At 55.3% G+C, this 10,314-nt stretch overlaps 1 long non-coding RNA gene across 1 annotated transcript; it reads left to right on the forward strand.

Moving 5' to 3' along the window:
- The first annotated feature begins 915 nt into the window (after positions 1-915).
- Positions 916-10,307, forward strand: LOC138102118 (uncharacterized). The gene is made up of 3 exons (XR_011147318.1): positions 916-957; positions 3,633-3,736; positions 10,196-10,307. It is a non-coding gene; the product is annotated as an uncharacterized lncRNA (long non-coding RNA).
- The last annotated feature ends 7 nt before the right edge of the window (positions 10,308-10,314 follow it).

The following is a 10,314-nucleotide window of genomic DNA, read 5'->3' on the forward strand; positions in this document are numbered from 1 at the left end:
CCCAAATCCCTCCCAAATCCCCCAAATTTCCCTCCAGGACCCCCCAAATCCCCCCCAAACCCCCCAAAATCCTCCTCAGAACCTCCCAAATTCCCCCAAATCCCTCCCAGGAGCCCCAAAATCCCCCCCATGTCCCTCCCAGATCCCCCAAATTTCCCTCCAGACCCCCCAAATCCCCCCCAAATCCCTCCAGGAGCCCCCAAATCCCACCCGGACCCCCCAAAATCCCTCCCAAATCCCTCCCAAACCCCCCAAATCTCCCTCCAGGACACCCAAATCCCCCAAATCTCACCCCAAATCTTCCTCCGGACCCCCAAAATCCCCCCCAAATCCCCCCAGGACCCCAAATCCTCCCCAGGATCTCCCCAAAATCCCCCCAAATCCTCCCCAGATCCCCCAAATTTCCCTCCAGGACACCAAAATCCCCCAAATCTCACCCCAAACCCTCCTCAGGAGCCCCAAAATTGCCCCCTGGACTCCCAAAATCCCCCCAAAATCCTCCTGGGGACCCCCAAAATCTCCTGCAAATCCCCCCCGGACCCCCCGAATCCCCCCCAAATCCCTCCAGGACCCCCAAATCTCCCCCCAGACCCCCCAAATCCCCCCAAATCTCACCCCAAACCCCCCAAATTTCCCCAAAATCCCGCACGCGCCCCAGGCCGCCGCCGCCCCTTGGCCCCGCCCCCTTCCGTCGCCATGGCAACGGGACGCTCGGGCGCTGATTGGCTGCCGCGGCCACGCTCAAGATGGCGGCGCCGGAGTGGCGGGAACTGCCACACCCAAGATGGCGGCGCCCGCAGTGGCGGGAACTGCCACACCCAAGATGGCGGTGGCCGCAATGGCGGGAACGGCCACACCCAAGATGGCGGCGCGGGCGCGGAGGACCGGAAGTTCCTCCCGCGCTCACTTCCGGTTCCGCCGTGTGGGGCCTGAGGCGAGCGCGCGAGGCCGGAACCGGTACCGGGGGTGGGGGAGGGGATTTGGGGGGGATTTGGGGGATTTTGGGGGGGGGTCTGAGGGGTTTGGGGTCTCGAAAGGGGGATCTGAGGGGTTTGGGGGGGTTTTGGGGGTCTGGGGGCGTCTGGGGGGGGTCTGAGGGGGGATCTGAGGGGTCCGGGGGTGTCTAAAGGGGGATTTGGGGGGTCTGAGGGGGTTTGGGGGGGTTTTGGGTGTCTGGGGGCTGGGGGCTCTAAAGGGGGATTTTGGGGGGGTTTTGGGGGTCTGGGGGTGTCTAAAGTGGGATTTGGGGGGATTTGGGGGTTCTGAGGGGGATCTGAGGGGTTTGGGGGGGTTTGGGGGGTCTGGGGGCGTCTGGGAGGATTTTGGGGGGATCTGAGGGGTTTGGGGGGGTTTGGAGGTCTGGGGGTGTCTAAAGGGGGATTTTGGGGGGATTTGGGGGGATTTGGGGATTCTGAGGGGGGATCTGAGGGGTTTGGGGGGTTTGGGGGGGTTTTGGGGGTCTGGGGGTGTCTAAAGGGGGGTTTGGGGGGGTCTAGGGGGTTCTGAGGGGGGATCTGAGGGGTTTGGGGGGGTTTGGGGGTCTGGGGGTGTCTAAAGGGGGATTTTGGGGGATTTGGGGGGATTTGGGGATTCTGAGGGGGGATCTGAGGGGTTTGGGGGGGTTTTGGGGGTCTCTGAGGGGGGATCTGAGGGGTCAGGGGGGTTTTTGGGGGCTCTAAAGGGGGAATTTTGGGGGGCTCTAAAGGGGAATTTTGGGGGGATTTTGGGGTTTGGGGGCTCTAAAGGGGAATTTGGGGGGATTTGGGGGCTCTAAAGGGGAATTTTGGGGGGATTTTGGTGAGGTGGGAGCTCCAAAGGGGGAATTTTGTGGGGTTTTTGGGGGCTGTAAAGGGGGAATTTTGGGGTTTTTGGGGGCTCTAAAGGGGAATTTTGGGGTTTTGGGGGGACTCTAAGGGGGAATTTTGGGGTTTTTGGGGGCTCTAAAGGGGAAATTCGGGGTTTTTGAGGGCTCTAAAGGGGGATTTTGGGGTTTTTGGGGGCTGTAAAGGGGGAATTTTGGGGTTTTTTGGGGCTCTAAAGGGGAATTTGGGGTCTTTGGGGACTCCAAAGGGGGAATTTTGGGGTTTTTGGGGGCTCTAAAGGGGAATTTTGGGGTTTTGGGGGGACTCTAAGGGGGAATTTTGGGTTTTTTGGGGGCTCTAAAGGGGAAATTTGGGGTTTTTGAGGGCTCTAAAGGGGGATTTTGGGGTTTTTTGGGGCTCTAAAGGGGGAATTTTGGGGTTTTTGGGGGCTCTAAAGGGGAATTTGGGGCTGGGGGCTCTAAAGGGGGAATTTTGGGGTTTTTGGGGGCTGTAAAGGGGGAATTTGGGGTTTTTGGGAGCTCTAAAGGGGGAATTTTGGGGTTTTTGGGGGCTCTAAAGGGGAATTTTGGGTTTTGGGGGCTCCAAAGGGGGAATTTTGGGGTTTTTGGGGGCTCTAAGGGGGAATTTTGGGGGGATTTTTGTGGGGTGGGAGCTCCAAAGGGGAATTTTGGGGGGATTTTGGGGTCGGGGGGCTCTAAAGGGGGATTTGGGGGGTTTTTGGGGGCTCTAAAGGGGAATTTTGGGGGGTTTTTGGTGGGGTGGGAGCTCCAAAGGGGGATTTTGGGGGTTTTTGGGGGCTGTAAAGGGGGAATTTTGGGATTTTTGGGGGCTCTGAAGGGGGAATTTTGGGGTTTTTGGGGGCTCTAAAGGGGGAATTTGGGGTTTTTGGGGGCTCTAAAGGGGGAATTTGGGGTTTTTGAGGGCTCTAAAGGGGGATTTTGGGTTTTTTTGGGGCTCTAAAGGGGGAATTTTGGGTTTTTTTGGGGCTCTAAAGGGGGAATTTTGGGGTTTTTGGGGGACTCTAAGGGGGATTTTGGGGTTTTTGGGGGCTCTAAAGGGGGAATTTTGGGGTTTTGGGGGCTCTAAAGGGGGAATTTTGGGGTTTTTGGGGGCTCTAAAGGGGGAATTTTGGGGTTTCTGGGGGCTCTAAGGGGGAATTTTGGGGGGTTTTTGGTGGGGTGGGAGCTCCAAAGGGGGAATTTTGGGGTTTTGGGGGCTCTAAAGGGGGAATTTTGGGGTTTTTTGGGGCTCTAAAGGGGAATTTGGGGTCTTTGGGGGCTCTAAAGGGGGAATTTTGGGGTTTTTGGGGGCTCTAAAGGGGAATTTTGGGGTTTTGGGGGCTCTAAAGGGGGAATTTTGGGGTTTTTTGGGGCTCTAAAGGGGAATTTGGGGTTTTTGAGGGCTCTAAAGGGGAATTTTGGGGTTTTGGGGGTTCTAAAGGGGTAATTTTGAGGTTTTGGGGGCTCTAAAGGGGGAATTTTGGGGTTTTTGGGGGCTCTAAAGGGGAAATTTGGGGTTTTTTGGGGCTCTAAAGGGGAATTTGGGGTCTTTGGGGACTCCAAAGGGGGAATTTTGGGGTTTTTGGGGGCTCTAAAGGGGAATTTTGGGGGATTTTGGGGTTTGGGGGGCTCTGAAGGGGAATTTTGGGGGGATTTTGGTGAGGTGGGAGCTCCAAAGGGGGAATTTTGTGGGGTTTTTGGGGGCTGTAAAGGGGGAATTTTGGGGTTTTTGGGGGCTGTAAAGGGGAATTTGGGGCTGGGGGCTCCAGGGGGGGGTCCCTCATTGACCCCTCCCCTCCCCCTCCCCCAGCCCCACCATGGTGCCCCCTCCCCTGGCGCTGCTGCTGCTGCCGCTGGCGCTGGCGGGACCCCCCGAGGTGACGGTGCCGCGGCCCCGGGGGGTGGCCCTGAGCCGTGAGTCGCCCCAAAAGCACCCCAAAAGCACCCCAAAATCACCCCAAAATCCACCCCGGAATTACCCCAAAATTACCCCAAAATCCAGCCCAAAATCGCCTCGAAATTACCCCAAAATCCAGCCCAAAATTGCCTCGGAATTACCCTAAAATCACCCCAAAATCACCTCGGAATTACCCCAAAATTACACCAAAATTGCCCCAAAAATCACCTCAAAATTACCCCAAAATTGCCTCGAAATTACCCCAAAATCCACCCCGAGATCGCCTCGAAATTACCCCAAAATCACCCCAAAAATCACCTCGAAATTACCCCAAAATTACCCCAAAATCACCCCAAAAATGACCTCGAAATTACCCAAAAATTACCCCAAAAATCACCTCGAAATTACCCCAAAATCCAACCCAAAATCACCTCGGAATTACCCCAAAATTACGCCAAAATTGCCCCAAAATCCACCCCGGAATTACCCCAAAATCCAACCCAAAAATCACCTCGAAATTACCCCAAAATCCCAAAATTGCCTCGAAATTACCCCAAAATCCACCCCGAAATCGCCTCGAAATTACCCCAAAATCACCCCAAAAATCACCTCGAAATTACCCCAAAATCCACCCCAAAATCGCCTCGAAATTACCCTGAAATCACCCCAAAATTGCCTCGAAATTACCCAAAAATCACCCCGAAATCACCGCAAAAATCGCCTCGGAATTACCCCAAAATCACCCCAAGAATCACCTCGGAATTACCCCAAAATCACCCCTAAAATCCACCCCAAAATTGTGCCAAAATAAACCCAAAATCACCCCAGAATTATCCCAAAATCGCCCCAAAAATGACTTCGAAATTACCCCCAAATCACCCCAAAATCGCCTCGAAATTACCCTAAAATCACCCCAAAATCGCCCCAAAAATCACCTCAAAATTACCCCAAAATCCAGCCCAAAATCGCCTCGGAATTACCCCAAAATCCACCCCAAAAATGACCTCGAAATTACCCAAAAATTACCCCCAAAATCACCTCGAAATCACCCCAAAATCCAACCCAAAATCGCCTCGGAATTACCCCAAAATTACAACAAAATTGCCCCAAAATCCACCCCAAAATTCACCCCAAAATCACCCCAAAAATCGCCTCGAAATTACCCCAAAATCCACCCCGAAATCGCCTCGAAATTACCCCAAAATCCACCCCAAAAATCACTTCGAAATTACCCCAAAATCCTCCCTGAAATTACCCCCAAATCACCCCAAAATCGCTCAAAAATCACCCAAAACCCACCCCAAAATCAACCCAAGAATCACCTCGAAATTACCCCAAAATCACCCCAAAAATGACCTCGAAGTTACCCAAAAATTACCCCAAAAATCGCCTGGAAATTACCCCAAAATCCAGCCCAAAATCGCCTCGGAATTACCCTAAAATCACCCCAAAATCACCTCGGAATTACCCCAAAATTACACCAAAATTGCCCCAAAATCCACCCCGGAATTACCCCAAAATCCAGCCCCAAAATCGCCTCGGAATTACCCCAAAATTACCCCAAAATCACCCCAAAAATGACCTCGAAATTACCCAAAAATTACCCCAAAAATCACCTCGAAATTACCCCAAAATCCAACCCAAAATCGCCTCGGAATTACCCCAAAATTACGTCAAAATTGCCCCAAAAATCCACCCCAAAATTCACCCCAAAATCACCCCAAAAATCACCTCGGAATTACCCCAAAATCCAACCCAAAATCGCCTCGAAATTACCCCAAAATCCAGCCCAAAATCGCCTCGGAATTACCCTGAAATCACCCCAAAATCACCTCGGAATTACCCCAAAATTACACCAAAATCCACCCCGAAATTCACCCCAAAATCACCCCAAAAATCGCCTCGGAATTACCCCAAAATCCACCCCAAAATTGCCTCGAAATTACCCTAAAATCACCCCAAAATCGCCTCGGAATTACCCCAAAATTACACCAAAATCACCCCAAAATCCACCCCAAAATCCACCCCAAAATCACCCCAAAATCCACTCCGGAATTACCCCAAAATCCACCCCGAAATTGCCTCGAAATTACCCCAAAATCCAGCCCGAAATCGCCTCGAAATTACCCCAAAATCCACCCCAAAATTGCCTCGGAATTACCCCAAAATTACAACAAAATTGCCCCAAAATCCACCCCAAAATTCACCCCAAAATCACCCCAAAAATCGCCTCGAAATTACCCCAAAATCCACCCCGAAATCGCCTCGAAATTACCCCAAAATCCACCCCGAAATCGCCTCGAAATTACCCCAAAATCCACCCCAAAAATCACCTCGAAATTACCCCAAAATCCTCCCTGAAATTACCCCCAAATCACCCCAAAATCGCTCAAAAATCACCCAAAACCCACCCCAAAATCAACCCAAGAATCACCTCGAAATTACCCCAAAATCACCCCAAAAATGACCTCGAAATTACCCAAAAATTACCCCAAAAATCGCCTCGAAATTACCCCAAAATCCAGCCCAAAATCGCCTCGGAATTACCCTAAAATCACCCCAAAATCACCTCAGAATTACCCCAAAATTACACCAAAATTGCCCCAAAATCCACCCCGGAATTACCCCAAAATCCACCCTGAAATTGCCTCGGAATTACCCTGAAATCACCCCAAAATTGCCTCGAAATTACCCAAAAATCACCCCGAAATCACCCCAAAAATCACCTCGAAATTACCCCAAAATCCACCCCAAAATCGCCTCGAAATTACCCCAAAATTACCCCAAAATCACCCCAAAAATGACCTCGAAATTACCCAAAAATTACCCCAAAAATCACCTCGAAATTACCCCAAAATCCAACCCAAAATCGCCTCGGAATTACCCCAAAATTACGTCAAAATTGCCCCAAAATCCACCCCAAAATTCACCCCAAAATCACCCCAAAAATCACCTCGGAATTACCCCAAAATCCAGCCCAAAATTGCCTCGGAATTACCCCAAAATTACCCCAAAAGCACTCCAAAATCACTTCAAAATTACCCCAAAATCCTCCCTGAAATTACCCCCAAATCACCCCAAAATCGCTCAAAATCACCCAAAACCCACCCCAAAATCAACCCAAGAATCACCTCGAAATTACCCCAAAAATGACCTCGAAATCACCCCAAAATCACCCCAAAAATGACCTCGAAATTACCCAAAAATTACCCCAAAAATCGCCTCGAAATTACCCCAAAATCCACCCCGAAATCGCCTCGGAATTACCCTGAAATCACCCCAAAATCACCCCAAAATTACCCCAAAATCACCCCAAAATCCACCCCGGAATCACCCCAAAATTACCCCAAAATCCACCCCGAAATCGCCTCGGAATTACCCCAAAATTACCCCAAAATCCAGCCCAAAAATCGCCTCGGAATTACCCCAAAATCCACCCCGAAATCGCCTCGGAATTATCCTAAAAGTACCCCAAAATCACCCCAAAATTACCCCAAAATCACCCCAAAAATCACCTCGGAATTACCCTAAAATCACCCCAAAATTACCCCAAAAATGATCTCGAATTACCCCAAAACCAACCCCAAAATTACCCCAAATCACCCCAAAATCCACCCCAATTCCAAATCCCCCAAAACCTCCCAAATCCCCCAAAATCCCCAAACCCCCCCAAATCCCCCCAAACCCCCCACCCCCCAAATCCCACCCAAACCCACCCCAAACCCCACCCCAACCCCCCAAACCCCCCAACACCCCCAAACCCCCCCAACCCCCCCCAAACCCCCCACCCCCCAAACCCCCCCAAACCCCCCCCAAACCCCCCCAACCCCCCAACCCCCCCACCCCCCCACCCCCCAAACCCCCCCAAACCCCCCCCAACCCCCCAAACCCCCCAAACCCCCCCAAACCCCCCACCCCCAACCCCCCCCCAACCCCCCCCAAACCCCCCCCCAAACCCCCCCAAACCCCCCAAAACCCCCCCAACACCCCCCAACCCCCCCCAACCCCCCCAACCCCCCCAACCCCCCCCACCCCCCCACCCCAACCCCCCCCAAACCCCCACCCCCCAACCCCCCCACAACCCCCCACCCCCCAAACCCCCCCAAACCCCCCAACCCCCCCACCCCCCAACCCCCCCCAAACCCCCCACCCCCCAACCCCCACCCCCCAAACCCCCAAACCCCCCCAAACCCCCCACCCCCCCAAACCCCCCCAAACCCCCACCCCCAACCCCCCAAACCCCCACCCCCAACCCCCCAACCCCCCCACCCCCCAAACCCCCCCAAACCCCCCCAACCCCCCACCCCCCAAACCCCCCAAACCCCCCCAAACCCCCCACCCCCAAACCCCCCCAAACCCCCCCAAACCCCCCAAACCCCCCAAACCCCCCAACCCCCCCAAACCCCCCCAAACCCCCCCAAACCCCCCAACCCCCCAAACCCCCCACCCCCCAAACCCCCCAACCCCCACCCCCCCAAACCCCCCCAAACCCCCCACCCCCCAAACCCCCCCAACCCCCAAACCCCCCCAAACCCCCCAAACCCCCCAAACCCCCACCCCCAAACCCCCCCAAACCCCCCAACCCCCCAAACCCCACCCCCAAATCCCCCCAAACCCCCCCCACAACCCCCAAACCCCCACCCCCCAAACCCCCCAAACCCCCCCAAACCCCCCCAAAACCCCCCACCCCCCCAAACCCCCCCAAACCCCCCCCAAACCCCCCCCAACCCCCCAACCCCCCCCCAAACCCCCCCCAAACCCCCCCCCAACCCCCCCAAACCCCCCAAACCCCCCCAAACCCCCACCAACCCCCCCAAACCCCCCCAAACCCCCCCAACCCCCCCAAACCCCCCAAACCCCCCCAACCCCCCCCAAACCCCCCCAACCCCCCCAAACCCCCCCCAAACCCCCCAATCCCCCCCAAACCACCCCAAAATCCCCCCCAAACCCCCCAAAACCCCCACCCCCCAAACCCCCCAAACCCCCCAAACCCCCCCAACCCCCCCAAACCCCCCAAACCCCCCCAAATCCCCCCCAAACCCCCCCAAACCCCCCAAACCCCCCAAAACCCCCCCAAACCCCCCCCAAACCCCCCCAAATCCCCCCAAACCCCCCAAACCCCCCCCCAAATCCCCCCAAACCCCCCCAAAACCCCCAAACCCCCCAAAACCCCCCAAACCCCCCCAAATCCCCCCAAATCCCCCAAATCCCCCCAAAACCCCCCCAAAACCCCCAACCCCCCAAATCCCCCCCAAACCCCCCACCCCCCCAAACCCCCCCAAATCCCCCCAAACCCCCCCAAACCCCCCCAAATCCCCCCAAAATCCCCCCAAAACCCCCAAATCCCCCCCAAAATCCCCCCAAATCCCCCCCAAATCCCCCCCAAATCCCCCCAAATCCCCCCAATCCTCCCCCAAACCCCCCAAATCCCCCCAAAATCCCCCCAAATCCCCCAAACCCCCCCAAAACCCCCCAAAATCCCCTCAAATCCCCCCCAAACCCCCCCAAAATACCCCAAATCCCCTCCAAATCCCCCCCCAAAATCCCCCTAAAACCCCCCAAAATCCCCCAAAATCCCCCCAAAATCCCCCCAAATCCCCCCAAAACCCCCCAAATCCCCCCTAAATCCCCCTAAAACCCCCCCAAATCCCCCCCAAATCCCCCCAAATCCCCCCAATCCCCCCCCAAAATCCCCACAAACCCCCCCAAATTCCCCCCAAATCCCCCCCAAATCCCCCTAAAACCCCCCAAAATCCCCCCAAATCCCCCCCAAACCTCCCCAAAATCCCCCCAAAATCCCCCCAAAACCCCCCAAAATCCCCCCAAATCCCCCAAATCCCCCCAAATCCCCCCAAACCCCCCCAAAATCCCCCAAATCCCCCCCAAAATCCCCCTAAAACCCCCCAAAATCCCCCCAAATCCCCCCCAAAATCCCCCAAATCCCCTCCAAATCCCCCCCAAAATCCTCCTAAAACCCCCCCAAATCCCCCCAAAATCCCCCCAAACCCCCAAAATCCCCCCAATCCTCCCCCAAAATCCCCCCAAACCCCCCCAAATCCCCCCAAATCCTCCCAAAACCCCCCAAATCCCCTCCAAATCCCCCCCAAAATCCCCCAAACCCCCCAAAATCCCCCCAAAACCCCCCAAATCCCCCCAATCCTCCCCCAAAATCCCTCCAAATCCCCCCAAAATCCCCAAATCCCTTCCAAATCCCCCCCCAAAATCCCCCCAAAATCCCCCCAAATCCCCTCCAAATCCCCCCCCAAAATCCCCCTAAAACCCCCCAAAATCCCCCCAATCCTCCCCCAAAACCCCCCCAAATCCCCCCAATCCTCCCCCAAAACCCCCCCAAATCCCCCCAAATCCCCCCAAATCCCCCCAAATCCCCCCAAATCCCCCCCAAATCCCCCCAAACCCCCCTAATTCCCCCCAAAACCCCCCAAACCCCCCCCAAAATCCCCCCAAATCCCCCCCAGAGCTGCCCTTCTACGACCCCTCGGGGCCCTTCCGCTGCCTGGACGGCTCCGGCTCCGTCTCCTTCTCGTGGGTCAATGACGATTATTGCGACTGCAAGGACGGCTCTGACGAGCCCGGT

Source organism: Aphelocoma coerulescens, unplaced genomic scaffold (assembly GCF_041296385.1).
Source record: "Aphelocoma coerulescens isolate FSJ_1873_10779 unplaced genomic scaffold, UR_Acoe_1.0 HiC_scaffold_612, whole genome shotgun sequence".
NCBI classification, from domain to species: domain Eukaryota; kingdom Metazoa; phylum Chordata; class Aves; order Passeriformes; family Corvidae; genus Aphelocoma; species Aphelocoma coerulescens.